This window comes from Chrysemys picta, chromosome 23, assembly GCF_011386835.1.
Source record: "Chrysemys picta bellii isolate R12L10 chromosome 23, ASM1138683v2, whole genome shotgun sequence".
NCBI classification, from domain to species: domain Eukaryota; kingdom Metazoa; phylum Chordata; order Testudines; family Emydidae; genus Chrysemys; species Chrysemys picta.
This window is the reverse complement of record NC_088813.1, coordinates 10,061,922-10,077,874: the sequence shown is the minus strand read 5'-3', so window position 1 is coordinate 10,077,874 and position 15,953 is coordinate 10,061,922. Positions and strand designations below refer to the sequence as shown.

Genomic DNA, 15,953 nt, shown 5'->3' with positions numbered 1-15,953 from the left:
CCACTCTAGGCTTGCCCTGTGGGAGTTTCTATAGCACCCATCCTAAGAAGGGTCCAGTTCTTGTGGGGCCCCAGGTAGCACCCCACCTTGGCTTGCAGAACTCCTGTCCCACGACTACCCACCCGTCTTGTCCATGACTGCACCAGGCCTGGCGGATTGCCCTCTCGAACCACAGGCAAGTCCTCACGAGTGCAAGAGCTCTGATCTGTAAAGAATGAATGAAGATTCAATTCATCAGGAGCAGAACAAACCCCAATGTGGGTCAATCCCATGTCACATGTAGAAGACCCCGGTGTGCTGTGTCACCGCCCAATCTGTTTTGCTAACCAGGGGTGCTTTCAGACCCAGTGGGCCCTCTAGAGAGGCTCTGCCTCCCCCAGACAGACTGTCCTTACCAGCTCCCACATGGACTCATCTGTTTTTCCCTCCTCATCAGGCTGCTGGCAGCAATCAGCCTGTTGCTCTGACTCACTGCTGCATCTGGTCCCCTTTTGGTCGGGGGGGACGGGATCCAAGAATCCTGCCTTAATTTACCCCTGCACGTCTCCAGCCTGAGACTTCAGCAATCCACCCGGGGACATCACTACTGGACTGCACTAACCCCTACAGCTGGTCAGTAGCTGTCTTGTAGTTTTGGACGATGTTTCTATTCATGATGGACCAGTATCCACTGAGACAGCTTAGTGGGACAGAGACCAGTCTCCTCTTCGGTGATTGTAGTGACCACAATGCCTCCCAGCTGGGACACCAAGATGCCCAAATAGAGTCTCCTGCAGCTTTGAATGAATGTTTCCATTTAGAAGCAATATACTCTCACATTCAGAATCTGATTGTTACATTCTGAGGTGCCCTGTAACCATGAGCTAGACCGAAATCGTGATCCCATAGAAATCTTTGGGAATTCTGCCACTGACTTTCATGGGGCCATGATTTGGCCTTAAGTTCTCCAAGAGGTTTGTGCCCCTCAGGGTGAAACATACCCCCTGGGCAGAGGGCTAGCACTAGGCATAGGCATTGCTTACATCTGACTTGTCCTTCCATGTCCTCTACCTGATCTCTCCTAGCCTAAGCCCACTGGTATGGGACTGAAGTGGTGCATATGCTTTGTGCCGGCCCACTGCACACGGGTGAAGTTCAGTCTGAATGAGCAGTACAATACGCAACGTTGACACTTCCCTGGTGGAAGCCCTTCGGGGCAAGGTTGTAATGGGTTCTGATGACCGACTCCCTTGCTGAAAACCTGCTTGCAAGTTTCAGGTTGGATACAAAGAACCACGCCACGATTCAAGCCCGTGCAGAAACAGACAATCAACCACGTGGAACAAGTCACAAAAACGATGGTTAAAGTGTCTCTTTGCACTGGGCCTCATCCATCACTTTGGCTTCTATTGTTCACTTTGCATGGGACTCTGACTCTTCTGCCAGAAGAGGCTTCTCATCCCTTTATTTTTTTAAACTTGAAGATCACTTTTTTTGATCACACTGACTCATGAATGTGCAGAGACTACCTTGATGTGCGTGAGAGAGAGAGAGAGAGACAGCAGGTCTGTTATGTAATCTTTGCCTCATGTGTTTATGCTGGATAGATCCCGAGCAGATGCTGTAGTTGGACTTGGACTGAATATACACACGTTGCACTTGGTGCTTTATAGCAGGCGCTTTCTGGAAGTCAGCACTTACATAAATAAACAGCTATATATTTTATTCATTATATACAGTGTCTGGAGGGGTTGCTTTAAATATGGAAGGCGGGAGGGGAGGGGGTTGGGATAGGAAAACTGAAAAATAAGCCCCAACCACTGCTTGTAAATTATATACAACCATAACATCTGTGCAAACCTCTGACCCAACTGCCCTTTGCTAGCTGGGCTCTGCATCCCGTCACCTGGGTATTCTTACTTTTAATATTTTGTGTTAGTTGCAACAGAACCACAATCATTGGACTAGGAATAACTTTATGATGCTGGTGGCTTGGGACACGAATGTGACTGGGATCTTTCTGTGCACAGGCACAGGGCACGTATTTAGGTCTGGTCTAGAACCCTATATCGGAATAACTCCATCGCTCAGGGGTGTGAAAAATCCATATAGTTATACCGACCTCGCCTCCTATGTAAACAGTGCTGTGTTAGCGGGAGAGCTTCCCCCATCGACACAGCTACTGCCCTTCGGGGAGGTGGATTAAGTATGCCGACGGGAGAGAGCCCTCCCATCGGCTTAAAGTGTCTTCGTTAAAGTGCTACAGTGTGCCAATGCAGCGTTTTCAGTGTAGACTTGCCCTTAGTAACAGAGTCCCTGTCCTGAAGAGTTTGCACCTTGAGGACAAGACACAATAAGCAGGTGAAACAACCACAGTGTGTGTAGAGAAAGGCAGGCAGGGTAATAAATGTATTCATCTGAAGAAGTGAGGTTTTTACCCACGAAAGCTTATGCCCAAATAAATCTGTTAGTCTTTAAGGTGCCACCAGATTCCTTGTTGTAAACGTATTCATTGGCAGTAATCTTAGCATGCCACCTGCTGGGCTATAGTGAGATGACAGCGTACAGGATAGGGGTCTTAATGGCATTTTCTTCTTAGTTCTCTCTTATGGCGTGTTCTACAAGAGGTTGGGGATAGACTTAGTTTTATATGGCAATAAACCCCATTCGTCACCTGCACAAGGCCCTGTCTGAGCTCTCATAGCATAACCCTAAATGGGAAACTTTCATTGTTCCTGAGCTTTCGGACAAGGACACACACAACTCTGAACTCTTTTTTGTCACAGTATTTGCATTCCAGTACAACCTCACTAACGGAAAATGCCTTGCTATCTGAAACGGTTACATCCCCTCCTAATCTAGCATTTATTAAGAGAGATTAAGTCCAGTCCTGGGTTGACAGAGAAAACAGAGACTAGGAATACATTTTGATCATGGTGAAATGTTCCATACCAAGTCTGAGGTTAGCGTATTTATTAATTGTCTGGAGAAGGCTGCAAACAACATTTTCAGAAGACCCACAGGTAGGTTGTGACTAGAGAAGACCATGGGGACCCGAGAGCTAGGTGACCGGGCTGCACCATAGCAGATGAGATTCCATACGGATGAGTGAAAACTGATGCACATTGGAGGGAATCATTTGAATGACTCATTACACCTATGAGACTTAGGAGCACAGGTCTCATTGACAGTCAAAGGGGCCTGTGCTCCCAAATCCCCTGGGCCCTTTTGAAAACCTGTCCTGACAACAATGCCATCTGCAATTCAATGCATTAGCGACAGGACTCCTAGCAGAATAAGGCTCATAGGGGTTTACTCTGTGTTTAATCTGTCCGTACCAGGGTGAAATCCTACTGAAGTCAATGAGAGGTTGCCTGAATAAAGGTGGAGTAATAGCCAACACCTCAGGAGTCTGCCTATAGGAATTCAGAGACAGCACAGACTCATTCAGTGCTCCTGCTAGACGACTAAAATAAAGTGCAAAGCCTAGAAGGAAAATCACCTGGATGGCTGCATCTGATGAAGTGGGCTTAGTCTCTAAGGTGCCACAAGTACTCCTGTTCTTTTCACCTGGATGGAGTTTGTCTCATTTAGGGCCTGATCACGAGCCCACTGGAGTCCTGGGAGTCGTTCCATCTACTTCAACAGGCTCTGGATCAGGCCCTTACACACGAATCTTTTATTCCAAACATTGGGGTCAGCGTTAAACCCCAAGGGAGTCAGGAGCTGGGGGAGGGGCAGGGCAGCTGACTCGAGCAGCTTCTTTCCTGCAAGAAAGAGCCACGTTTAGAAGTAAAGTAACCAGCTCTTTTCTGCTTGCAGCTTCAATGTGACGACAGCTATTTTTGCTCCAAAAAAAAGTTCCATTTCATACCTGAATAGTTCATAATTGTTTGCAGCTGCAATGCCCAGCACAAAACTCCCCCACCCCACCCTGGCTCCCATCACCTGCTGTTGCTTTCAACCTTGTGTCTGCAATTGGAGCAGCGCACAGTGCATGTGAGAGAGACTGCCACTCCAGACTGGTAGCATTTTACACCTGGTGTCAGTGACTGCACAAGGATCAAGGCAGTGACGCACGGGACTCTAAATGACTCTGAAGTGTGCATGACCAGACTAGTTTTTTTGGGGGGTGGGGGAAGGAAAGAAGAGCAGGGAATGGGGATGGGACACTTGGGCATCTCGGATTTAAAAAAAAATTAACGATGTATTTTGGAAAGGGTAAGCTGCCTTTTCTCTTTTACAGTAAAACTCGGGGATTGCGAAGTGGGTCCAATAAAAAAAAAAGAAAAAAGACCTTCCCCGGTCATGTCCCTTGAATATCCTGGGACCGACAGGGCCACAGCGACACAGGATTCTGAATGCACAGTCTGCTTGTCACCAGAGCGGGCTTTTCTCCATGCTAATACTTTGTGTGATCTTAGCCCTTTTCATCTGGGATCTCAAAGCACTTTACAAACCGTAGTGAATTGAGCCTCCCAGCCAACATGGGAGATTGGTCAGTATTATCACCCCACTTTTATAAAATGGGCACTAAGAAATGAAGGCCCAGAAGTTTTAGGCACCTTTCAATAGGAGGTAGATAACTAAAGACCTTCCAGGATAGCTCTGTCAGGAGCAAAACCCACATAACCCAACTCCTGGGTCCAGGATTTCACTGCTAGGACATTTCACAGTGAAGAAACTCTTTGTTAAAGTATTTTTGAACCAGTTTTGTTTATAATGTACTCAGCCTCTCATGCCCCTTTCCATGAAAACAATAGTTTAGAAGCAGAACATTCTGGGTGACTATCAGACACACAGATCAGCTTGTGATCTAGGTAAGTACCTGATGAGTTTATTTGTGCCTGGGGGAAACTTTCCTGCTCTCAGTTTCATTTGTAAGGTTCAATTATCCGAAGACAAAGAGAATGACGGCCCTGGAAACCAGACAACAATGAGCCCTGTGAGGTGTTACTCCCAGTAACTTTCAGGGGATCAGCACGGCCAAGTAGTCAAAAATCACCAACCCCCCAAAAAATTATGAGACTGGCTTACAACATCATGAGATTTTAAAAAATCATCTATTTGGGGGTTTTGCCTCCTGGTTTGTAAGCCTGTACAAACTGCATTTTCAAGCTTTTCTCTGCCACCACAAGGGCTAGAAACTTACTTTCTTGTTTAAAGGAAAGTTGAGAGGCCTGGGTAATCCCATGATTCCAGGAGCTGGGGCATTCAGGTTAACACCAAAAATTGGCCACTCCGAGGGTAGGAGGTGTTCAGGTGCTGAGCACTGCACAGGCCTTACTTCATATATGATCTGGAAGCCTTCAAAGTCCACCTGGCCAGGAGGAAGCTGATGTGTCTTGTTTGTTTTTAAACAGGAATTTGGTGCTATTTGATGGGAAACCCCAGCAGGGCAGGAGGAATTCAAAGACTCCAAGGGGTGGGGGATTCTTGGGTGTGTTGCGGCCACTTTAGGATGGTGATAAAGTCTCCTGGTAATACCGCAGCCGACTCCATGCTGCTAACCGCGGCAGGGATGGGTTCTGGCGGAAGAGAGGAGGGGGTATGGCTCAGTTATTCTACGGTGGCACAATGCCCCACGGGTATTGCTGCTAGGAGGCACTGCCAGAGGGGCCAGAGCAGCCGTCCCAGGGCAGGGGAAGTACAAGCCACCCCCACCCTACACAGTCAGTCCCTGCGCTGGGCTCAACACTGGGCACTGATTCCCTCGCAGGATCATAGCCAGGGTTTGGCCGCCCCAAGCAGCCAGACAAAAACAAAACAAAACAAGCCGCGATCGCGATTGTGATCTGCGGCGGCAATTCGGCGGGAGGTCCTTCGCTCTGAGCAGGAGTGAGGGACCGTCCGCCGAATTGCCACCGAACAGCTGGACGTGCCGCCCCTCTCCGAAGTGGCCGCCCCAAGCACCTGTTTGGTAAGCTGGTGCCTGGAGCCAGCCCTGATCATAATTGAAGGCCTGGTCTGCACACACTGTTTGTATCAGTATAACTGTCTGTTAGGAGTGTGCTGTTTTACTGATGCAGTCACACCAGCACAACCCCTAGTGTGGATGTAGTTATACCAGTATAAGTGTGTGTATACCGGTAGAGCTTAGTCCCTTTCCATATGGGACTAAGCTATACTGGTAACAAGTACATTTACACTGGAATAACTGCTGGCCCTCTACGGGGATGGTATAGATAGAGAGAGAGAGTGCGAACAAAATATGTGCATGCACTAAACTGGGACTCTGACACCTGCGTTCTAGTCCCAGCTCTGCCACTAGATTGCTGGGGTGACCTTGTGCAAATCACTTCACCTTGCTGTGCCTCAGTTTCCCCATCTGTAAAACAGGGATGATGCATTCTCCCTCCTTTGTAAAGCACTTTTGAGATCTGTGGATGATAAGTGCTAGGAATTATTAGTATTATGATGTGTAAGGAAATGCTTCCGTGTATTTTTTAATTTAAAATGCTCCCCGTTTGCAGGACTCTGTGTCTGCAACTCTGCAGCAGAGAGAGACTCTAACCGTGCACAGCCCTGCACATCCCATCACTGAAACTGCTCCCATTCCAGCCCGTAACTTCCTGACCCGTTTGTAAATCAACTCACACCCGAAGGAAGAATATTAAAGAAGGTTCTCTGTGCCTGCTGCAGCCTTAATCTCATCAGGGACCCTTCCTTCAAAAGCAGGGCAGAAAGGGGGACTTTAATAGCGGCTTACAGGTTTCAGATGGGAGAAGGAACACATTATCTCCCAGAGGTTTTCAATTAATAGTATGAAAAGCACAGCTTGGTCTTAAATCCTTCCATTTTTTTTTCTCTCCGGTGATTATTTGCAATCAGCTTTTGACCCGATTATAGCAGAACCTACTTAAAGGAATTGCAGGGAAAGACCTTTCACAAAAGAAATCCACTCTCCATTAAACAACGCAGATTGAAATAATGCAGGAGTCTCTTTCCCGCACCCCTTGGTCACAGCGCAATTACAATCTCATCATGAACTGCTTTTCTCCAGCATCTTTTACCAGGCAGCTCAAACATTAATTCATTCAGCCTCCCAACACCCCAGTGGTGGGAGGTTACATAGTATTATCCCCGTTTCACGGACAAATGCAAGACGGTCAAGTGTGGTGTCTGTGATTGCAGGAGAAGAGCTAAAAATAGAACCCAGGCATCCTGATTTCTCAGCCGCCTGTTCTAATCACTAGCTACTCGGACATGTTCAGTGAAAACACACGGCAAATGAAAGAATACACTTCGCATCAAACCACCCCACTGGGACGCAGGGAAATCTGTAATCCAGGTGGAGAACTGGAGGGAGGGTGGGGAGTGACAACCTCACATGCCCACTCTGGAAGGTGAATCTCTCCTGTGCGGCAGTGAGGCATCAGTCTCCCCCTTTCCACTGGTATAGAAGATGCAGAGAAACAAAGGTAAAAGCGTTAGAAGTGACCACAGATTTGGGAATGTACGTAGGGCTGCGTTTCCAGAGGTGCTGAGCATCCGCGGCTCTTACGGAGGGAAGCTGCAGCTGCTCTGAAAACTAGGCCAAGGTACATGCTCAAGGACGAAGGCACCCTATACCCGGCTGCTTTTCACAGGACTGACTTGGCCAGTGTCATGCAGGAAGCCTGTGGCAAGGCCAAGGCCAAGACTAGAACTCAGATCTCCTGAATTTTCATCCAGTGCCGGAGCCAGGTGACCATCCTTCCTCTTACCCACCTGCAATCTATGGCCCACCTGGACCTAATAGCTAATTCCTTCAAGATTTCATTACGACTGGCCTTTTTACTCCAAGCGAGCCATGTCCCTGACCCCCTTTACCGCTAATTTCCCTTAACAGGACATTGGTTCTCTCACAGCCTATTAACTCCCACACCTGCTCCAGGGCTGAAATCCATGGAAGAGCCATCTCAAACCTCTCTCTGCTACTGTTAATGGATCCTACAGCACCAGGGTTGCCGAGAACGGGTTCGGGCCCCGGTGAAAATTTTTTTTCGGGCCCCACAGCAAGGGTGGACTGGATAAACAGAGCCAACGAGGGGGGGAGGGGAGCCGGGCCCTGGGCCCCCTTCTGGACCGCCAGGCCCCAGTAATTTGTACCGGCTTCCCCCCCCCCCCCCCCCCCGTCAGCCCTGTACAGCACGGACAATGTGTATTGTTTCAGAGTAGCAGCCGTGTTAGTCTGTATCAGCAAAAAGAATGAGGAGTACTTGTGGCACCTTAGAAACTAACACATTTATTTGGCATAAGCTTTTGTGGGCTACAACCCACTTCTTCATCGGATGCATGCAGTGGACAATACAGTAGGAAGATATATATATATACACACAGATTACATGAAAAAATGGGTGTTGCCATACCAACTACAGTATAACGAGACTAATCAATTAAGGTGGGCTATTATCAGCAGGAGAAAAAAACTTTTGTAGTGCTAATCAGGATGGCCCATTTCCAACAGTTGACAAGAAGGTGTGAATAACAGTGTGTGTGGGGGGGGAAATTAGCATGGGGGAATAATTTTACTTTGTGTAATGACCCATCCACTCCCAGTCTTTATTCAAGCCTAATTTAATGGTGTCCAGTTTGCAAATTAATTCCAATTCTGCAGTTTCTCCTTGGAGTCTGTTTTTGAAGTTTTTTTGTTGGAGTATTGTGACTTTTAGGTCTGTAATTGAGTGACCAGGGAGGTTGAAGTGTTCTCCGACTGGTTTTTGAATGTTATAATTCTTGATGTCTGATTCGTGTCCATTTATTCTTTTGCGTAGAGACTGTCCGGTTTGGCCAATGTACATGGCAAAGGGGCATTGCTGGCACATATCACAAAACGGTGCTGTCTTTTTTATTTCTTTGTACAGCACCTATCAAAACAGGGCCCTGGTCCTTGACTGGGGTTCCCAGGGGCTGCCATATTAACAGTGATGGTGGAAGAGGAGACAGCACGAGTGAGGGCTGAAATGCCAACCCCCATCCAGCGCGGGAGATCCCATCGGAGAGAATGGGTGGGCTAGCAGTCTTTCTGGCCACAGATATGCATAAAGACTCAGCAACCACAGTACAAATTCAAAGGACAAATAAAAATTCCTTTGCCTCCTGCATGGAGGGAGCGTCCTTCTGACCCAGGGCTGGAGAACACAAGGCTTACGTAATACTTATGTGCAGTCCTGTCCACTTGCCAATGGCCAGCAATAATATTCCCTAACTAGCGCTGGCACTTGTTGGCTCTCCAGGCTTATCTCGTTACAGTCTTTCTAGAAAAATTAATGTGGGATGTTAATACCTAAGCCCGGATTTTCTCCTTTGTGCTGCAGTTCGGTTTAGTTTTGATGAAGCACGTCAGCGATGGAGCACTGGCATCGTGCCAAGGGAGGAATGCCAAGCAGCCCTGGATACCCCAATCACTCCTTGGGACAAAGAACCAGAGAGTCTTTGGGCTTGTATGGCTCAGATAGGATGGGAATGGGAGTGAAGACATCGGGGAGGGGGCGGGATCAGCAGAGGGTTCTCACTCGCTTTGGTTATCATTATCTGTACTATCATAGGACCCCCAGTTAGATTGACAGGGTGGGGTTCTATGAAAGAAGCAGAAACAGAACTACTATAGTGGAGTATAAAGATGAGACCGCTGTGTTCAGCACCAGCTGCGCAGTTCTGCAAACCTCTACAGCTGTGTATTCCATATACCCCCCCCAGCTGTGCATTCTATATACCCTCCGCTCCAGCTGTGCATTCTATATACCCTCCGCTCCAGCTGTGCATTCTATATACTCCTCCGCTCCAGCTGTGCATTCGCAGCAGCGGAGAGCTAGGGTGACCAGATGTTCCGATTTTATAGGGACAGTCCTGGTTTTGGGGTCTTTTTCTTACATAGGCTCCTATTACCCCCCACCCACTGTCCCGATTTTTCACACTTGCTGTCTGGTCACCCTACAGAGAGCTGAGCAGCTCCCTGGGGCACTCAGCACCTTGGAAGACCATGCCCTGGATCACCGGTTCAGGTAAAGAAGTAGCGGTAGCTTTACTGAACATATGTGGTTTGACTAGAGACTCACACAGAACAGACTAGAACTAGCCCACCCTCCACAAAACGTGTTGCAATTTCCCCCCTCTGGTTCTCATTTTAAAAATGGATGCAAAATTTCCTCCACCAGGTGTACCCAGCATGCCCCTGGGGTGGGGGTGGGGGGCGGCATCTCATGTAAAAACTGGGATGATTATTTGGGACATCTCCACTTCGGTTGTTCCAAAGTCCTTTTGTGACTTTTGTATATCACAATGCCTGTAGGCAAACAGCCTGCAGCCGCATTCAGATGGACAATGGCAGACCAAAGGCTGTCCTGCTAAACAAAATGTGACGAGGCTGGATCACAGGGTTGTGAGATGCATGGGAACTGTTAAATTCTTAACGCTGACATTTAATGTTGTTTTCTCAGAAAGGTTTGGGCAAAGATGTGAAATTCTCCCATTCATTAATGTTTGGTGTGAAAACAATGCAAAAAAAAAAACAACCAGACACTACGTTGATTTAAAACAGACAGGCCTAATACTGAATATTAATAACAAAGCCTACAGGTTGCACGCAACATGGGATGCTAGGAAAGTGGAATGCAAAGAATCTGCACTTCCTTCCATACAGCTGTTTGCAGATGTTGAAACCACGTTCATGTCTATGTGGTGACACAAGGGGGCAGTGTAAGAACTCGCTTTAATGACACAGCCATAGGTTTATCTGCTGCACAAAGATTTTGGCAGTGATGAAATGACAGATGGTGAGTAATACATTGATACAGTCCAAGGACACAGCTTTTGCAGGGGAATAGAAAGATGAGTACATATGAGGCCTATGAGCAGGGAGTTAGCCCAGAGGCAAATGTGCAAGAGGTGGGTGCGGGAAGGGTTATTATAGATTCATGGACATTCTGGACCATTTCCTTTGAAGTCCTGGGCCTTGAGAAGAAGGGGCTGGGGTGGTTAAAGCACTGGATTGGGACTCAGGAGATCTAGGTTCATTTCTTGGCTTTGCTACTGATTTGCTATGTGCCTTTCGGCAAGTCATTTGATGTAGTTTGCCGATCGGTACATTACGGATAATAATATGTTCTTTGTCTAGTGCCCTCATCTCTTTATCAGGGAAGGGACTGTCTCTTACTAGGGGTATGTAAAACATCTAGCACAATGGGACCCTGATCTTGATTGGAGCCTATCGGTGGCACTGTAATATTAGTGTTTTATACTGCTGCCCATCACCGCAGCGTCTGGGCACCATCCACATAAAATCCGTAGCAACAAGCAATGTTCTTAGTGGACTTGGTGAGGGTCTCTGGCCCTTTTTCAGTTTTGGGGTAAAATTTTTGCCTTATAACCAGACAAATTAAAAGGGGGTTATTTGCTCCACTGATCTTATTGTTTCTTTCTGAGGAGAAACAGAGGAAACTATTAGGCAATGCTGTTAAACTAACTGACTTGCCGCCCAAAGCCAGAATTTACAACGTTGAAACGCTGATGTCCAGCAGTTTCATGTGCAGAAGCTGCATTCTCTCTGTCCTATCCTGCCTCTGATTAGCAACTTTGTAAATTAATCCTAACCGTTCCTGCAGTGCTACGAAAGACACTTTTTTAAAAGTGATGGTTCTGGGGATTAGCCACATAGGGCAGGAAGGCTGGCCTAGAAGCTCGGGCAGTGGACTAGCCAACAGGAGACCTGGGTTTGATTCCTGGCTCAGACAGTGATTTCCTGTGTTACTTGAGGCAAGCCACTTAATTCAGTGGTTCTCAACCTTTCTGGACTATTGTACCCCTTTCAGGAGTCTGATATGTCTTGTGTACTCCAAGTTTCACCTCCCTTAAAAACTACTTGCTTACAACAATCAGACATAAAAATACAAACCAGTGTCAGCATGTTATTAGTGAAAAATTGTCGACTCTCATTTTTACCATATAATTATAAAATAAATCAATTGGAATATAAATATTGTACTTACATCTCAGTATATAGAGCAGTATAAACAAGTCATTGTCTGTATGAAATTTTAGATTGTACTGACTTTCCTAGTGCTTTTTATGTAGCCTGTTGTAGAACTAGGCAAATATCTAGAGGAGTCGATATACCCCCTCAAAGACCTCTGTCTACCCCTGGAAGTACGTGTACCGCTGGTTGAGAACCACTGATTCTTAATTTACTCCATTGAGGGAGTGGGGATAATACTTCTCCCTCACCGGGAGGATTAAATACATTAATGACTGAGGTGCTTGGATACTGTCGTGAGCCTCTCCATGAGGAGCATGGACTTTTCCCTTGAGAAGGATTGTGCCAAGTGCAGTTTCTCCCATAGCTGGTTATTGTTTTACAGCAACACATGCTGTGCCTTGGGGCGGGGCAGACTGCGCCCCTTGCCAGGTCTCCTAAAACTGGTTATTCCCAGCTCTGCAGGGAAAACCCCTCCGGATTTAGCAGGCATGTTCTGTGCCAACAAAGAGTTGGGGGACGGCCTGGGAGATGGGAAGTGAAAGAAGTGGCGGGGGGGGGGGGGGAGGGAGGGTTTAGCCTGGTGCAGCCAAGTCTGTCCCCCTGGGTCATGCATTAGATCTGGCTGCTGGGGAGAGCTAGGGCCTGAGAAAGGCCAAGAGGAAGCAGGTGGAGTGAATCCCTAGGCTGGTGTCCCCTCTGTCCTAGCCGATAGGGATGGGATGGAGACACCCTCCAGAGACCAGCGAACAACCCCAGGGAGATTTGTTGAGCCGTTATCCAAGCCGCTGCCTTCCCCTCTGGGCCCAGGGGCGTGGGGGGAAAGGGTTGCGGTACAGAAACGTTTCCATTGTTTCTGCTGCGTGTGCCCCAGCTCCCTGCTGTTGGAATCTGGCTCACACACCACTGCTTTGTCTCTCTGCTGTTCCCAGAGGCTGAGGCCACAATCCCCTGGCACGCGACGCTGCTCGCCTCCCACACAGCTGGCTCCACACACAGCAGATCTCTGTGGGCAGAGAGTCGCTGCAGAACAGCTCAAGCGACCCTGGGCAGACTTAACTGGTTAGCAGTGCACTAGGGTGACCAGATGTCCTGATTTTATAGGGACAGTCCCGATTTTTGGGTCTTTTTCTTATATAGGCTCCTATTACCCCCCACCCTCTGTCCCGATTTTTCACACTTGCTGTCTGGTCACCCTACAGTGCACAATGGGGACAGATGGAGACAGGAGGGGAAAGGCAGCTGTGAGATTGGAGTATTGAGAAACCACAGGCAGAGGACCCCAGCACTATGGAGGGATCCTGGGAAGGGAGGGAACCCATCTGGGGCAGCAGGGCTGGGGGAGGGGGCATGGGGAGCTGGTGATAAAGTGAGCAGGATGAAAAGAACCTGCCCCTAGTAACAGCAACTGAATCAGTGACACTGTGCCCTGCCCTAGCAATCCCACACAGGGATTTCACTGCACTTCACACCCATTCCTTGAGCCAGCCAGCCAGCCCTCCTGGGGCCCTGCTCCTCTGCTGCAGGGTCAGGCCCCTATGCCATGGGAGTGATGACACTGCTCCCATTTTACAGCTGGGGAAAACCGAGGCACAGAGACAGGAAGTGACTTGCCTGAATCACAGCCCCAGAACGCTCCCCTCCCGCCCCCCAACCACCCCGTCATGCCAATCATGCCCTTTGCTCCATGGCTTCTGGGTCACGGCTGCCCCCGCTGTAGCCGAGTGTGTGTGTGTGTGTGTGTGTGTGTGTGAGAGACACACACACAGACAAGGACGCTCTCGCCCTTCCCCCAAGCGAAACTGGACCGAGACCCAGTAACAGCTGCCTGGTGAAAGTGTCACAGTCACTTTGGGGCAGGACTAAGCTAGAACTAGGCCCGAGAGACTCCTTGTCCTGTTACCTTGCGCCTGAGCCACCCAGAGCAGAGGGGCCAGCTCCAGGCTGCTCCATAGTTCTGACTGGACCATGGCTCTGGCTGAGATGAGCCTGGGTAACTACAGGCCAACTCAGCCATGGGCCTGACAGCAAGCGCTGTGATGCCAGAGCAGGAGGGCAGGGCCGTGCTCTGGAAAGACAAGGGCTGATCAGAGGTGGGGTGCATCCTCCCCCTGCAAATGCCCAGGACATGGATGGGGGCTATTGGACAGAGCACACACAGCCTGCTGGCATGTCGACCGACAAAAGGCCCCTGAAGCCGTGTCCACAGGGGAGTGATTTTCCCAGCCTTGATCCTGGAGTCAAGGAGGTGCCTGCTGAGGGCTTTGTTCGCATGGGCATCACTCTTGCTGCTGATCTTACCAGCGATGGGGGCGCCACGCAGCTCCGGCTCCATGCCAACCCCGTGGTTAACGTGAGCTCCATCTCCATCTCCACTTCCCCTCTCTCTCTCTCTCTCTCTCTGTGCACGAGATGCCCTTGGTGAGAGCCAATGCACAGCTAAAGAGGCTTCCTCTTCCAAAACACAATCATCCATCCCAGCCCAATCAACAGACACGTGCCAAGCCGGGGCCATGATATAAGAGCTTTAGAACATCGTTGGGAGGAAAGAGAGCAATCCAGACAATGCTCTCGCCGCCCGCCCGGATATTTCTACAAGCAGAAGTTTGACTCCCTCTCCACGCCCCCTGGTCAAGGTTTTTCCAACAGCAGCAAAAACCAGAAGCAGCATGAAGTCAGGCTGCAGCTTCCTATGGTTTGGCAGGACAAGGCACCTGTGCTGAACCTTCCTTGCTTCACCTCTTGCAAATGCTTTAACCCTTTGTTGGCAGGACAGTGCTGGCACGGATATCCGACTTCCTTTTTTGCTTCGAGCTTTCCCTTAGGAACACAGCTCTGTACCTTTAAGAGGCTACTGCAGGAATGAAGGGTCCACCCTGGAGCCAGACCCCCCCCCCCCCGCCAGCTGTAGGCCCACCGACTTTGGTGGCCCATGGTGGATTTTCATCAGCTGAGGCTCTGTCCCGGGCCTGTTTGTTGAGGGTTCCTCTTGTGACCAAGTGGATCGTGGTTTACGGGATCTCGGTGTGATTGAGTGGACTGAGGGTACGGCTAGGAGTCACTGAACCCAGCACTGCTCTCTCTTTACCACGGCCGGTGTTTGTGCAAGAGATTAGCACCCACCGTCAGGACCAGGCCCCTGGGTGCTGAGCTCTTTGGAAAGTCTGGCCCTAGTTTAGGTGTCGGAGGTGGCTGAGCTCACGAAAATCTGGCCCCAGTTGGGGGTGTGCTGAGCAGTTAGGCTCAGATCCTCAAAGTCACTCCCATTGGAATCTGGCCTACGTGACCTTGGGCAAGTCACTTAACTTCTCTATGCCTCAGTTTCCTCTTCTTGGGTAACAATACAGACCCACTGTTCGGCACCTTGGAAAAATACGGCTGCAAAATGCTACATTATGAAGTTATGACTTTTTTACAAAAAGGACAGGCAAGCAATAGCCACTGGCCATACAGAGCGAGGAGAGCATCATCTAGAGCTCCCCTGCCTCTGCACTCAGAGAACAGCCTGACGTACCGGGGAGCTCCAGACATCTGTCTAAGAGCTCAGGTTACAAGCGATTGGATTGCTGGCCTGCAGTCGGATTACCTTTGATGGGATACAGCATGAACTCCACATCTGGACAAACAAAGGAGGCCTCCGTGGGCAGTGAGCACGGTGGGAGATTGATTCCCTGTACGTGGGAACTGGGTTTGCTTTACTCTAGGCTGGTGAAGTGCAGCTGCATGTCGGTGACGGATGGTGCCCCAGGGCCTGTAGCGAGTACAGCAACGTGTGCCACGCTGCTAGGAACGTGCCTCTCCAAACGCAGCCCTCTCTCTCTTTCCCCCCCCTTGTCTCTGCTCCCTCTCTCCTTGCCGTCCCTCTTTTCTGCCTTGCGCTTGCTCCGCTCCCCTCCCCTCCCCTCCCCTCCCCTCAATCAGCGTGGGGAAAGTGAAATGAATGATATTTTCTGGATCTGTTCATGAGGTTTGTGAGTAGAGAACAATCCCCGAACCCCCCAACTCCTACCGCACCCCCACT

At 49.2% G+C, this 15,953-nt stretch overlaps 1 protein-coding gene across 6 annotated transcripts in view; it reads right to left on the bottom strand.

Annotated features, from left to right (window-relative positions):
* KDF1 (keratinocyte differentiation factor 1) overlaps positions 1-15,953 on the bottom strand; it is a 116,881-nt gene that overhangs the window by 31,821 nt on the left and 69,107 nt on the right. For 5 of the 6 annotated variants that reach the window (XM_042844669.2, XM_042844670.2, XM_065576967.1 and 2 more), the window contains exon 2: positions 87-205. The gene's annotated coding sequence lies outside the window, so the exon portion shown is untranslated. The remainder of the gene's footprint in view (positions 1-86; positions 206-15,953) is intronic. The other variant, XM_042844668.2, reaches the window with a different exon arrangement.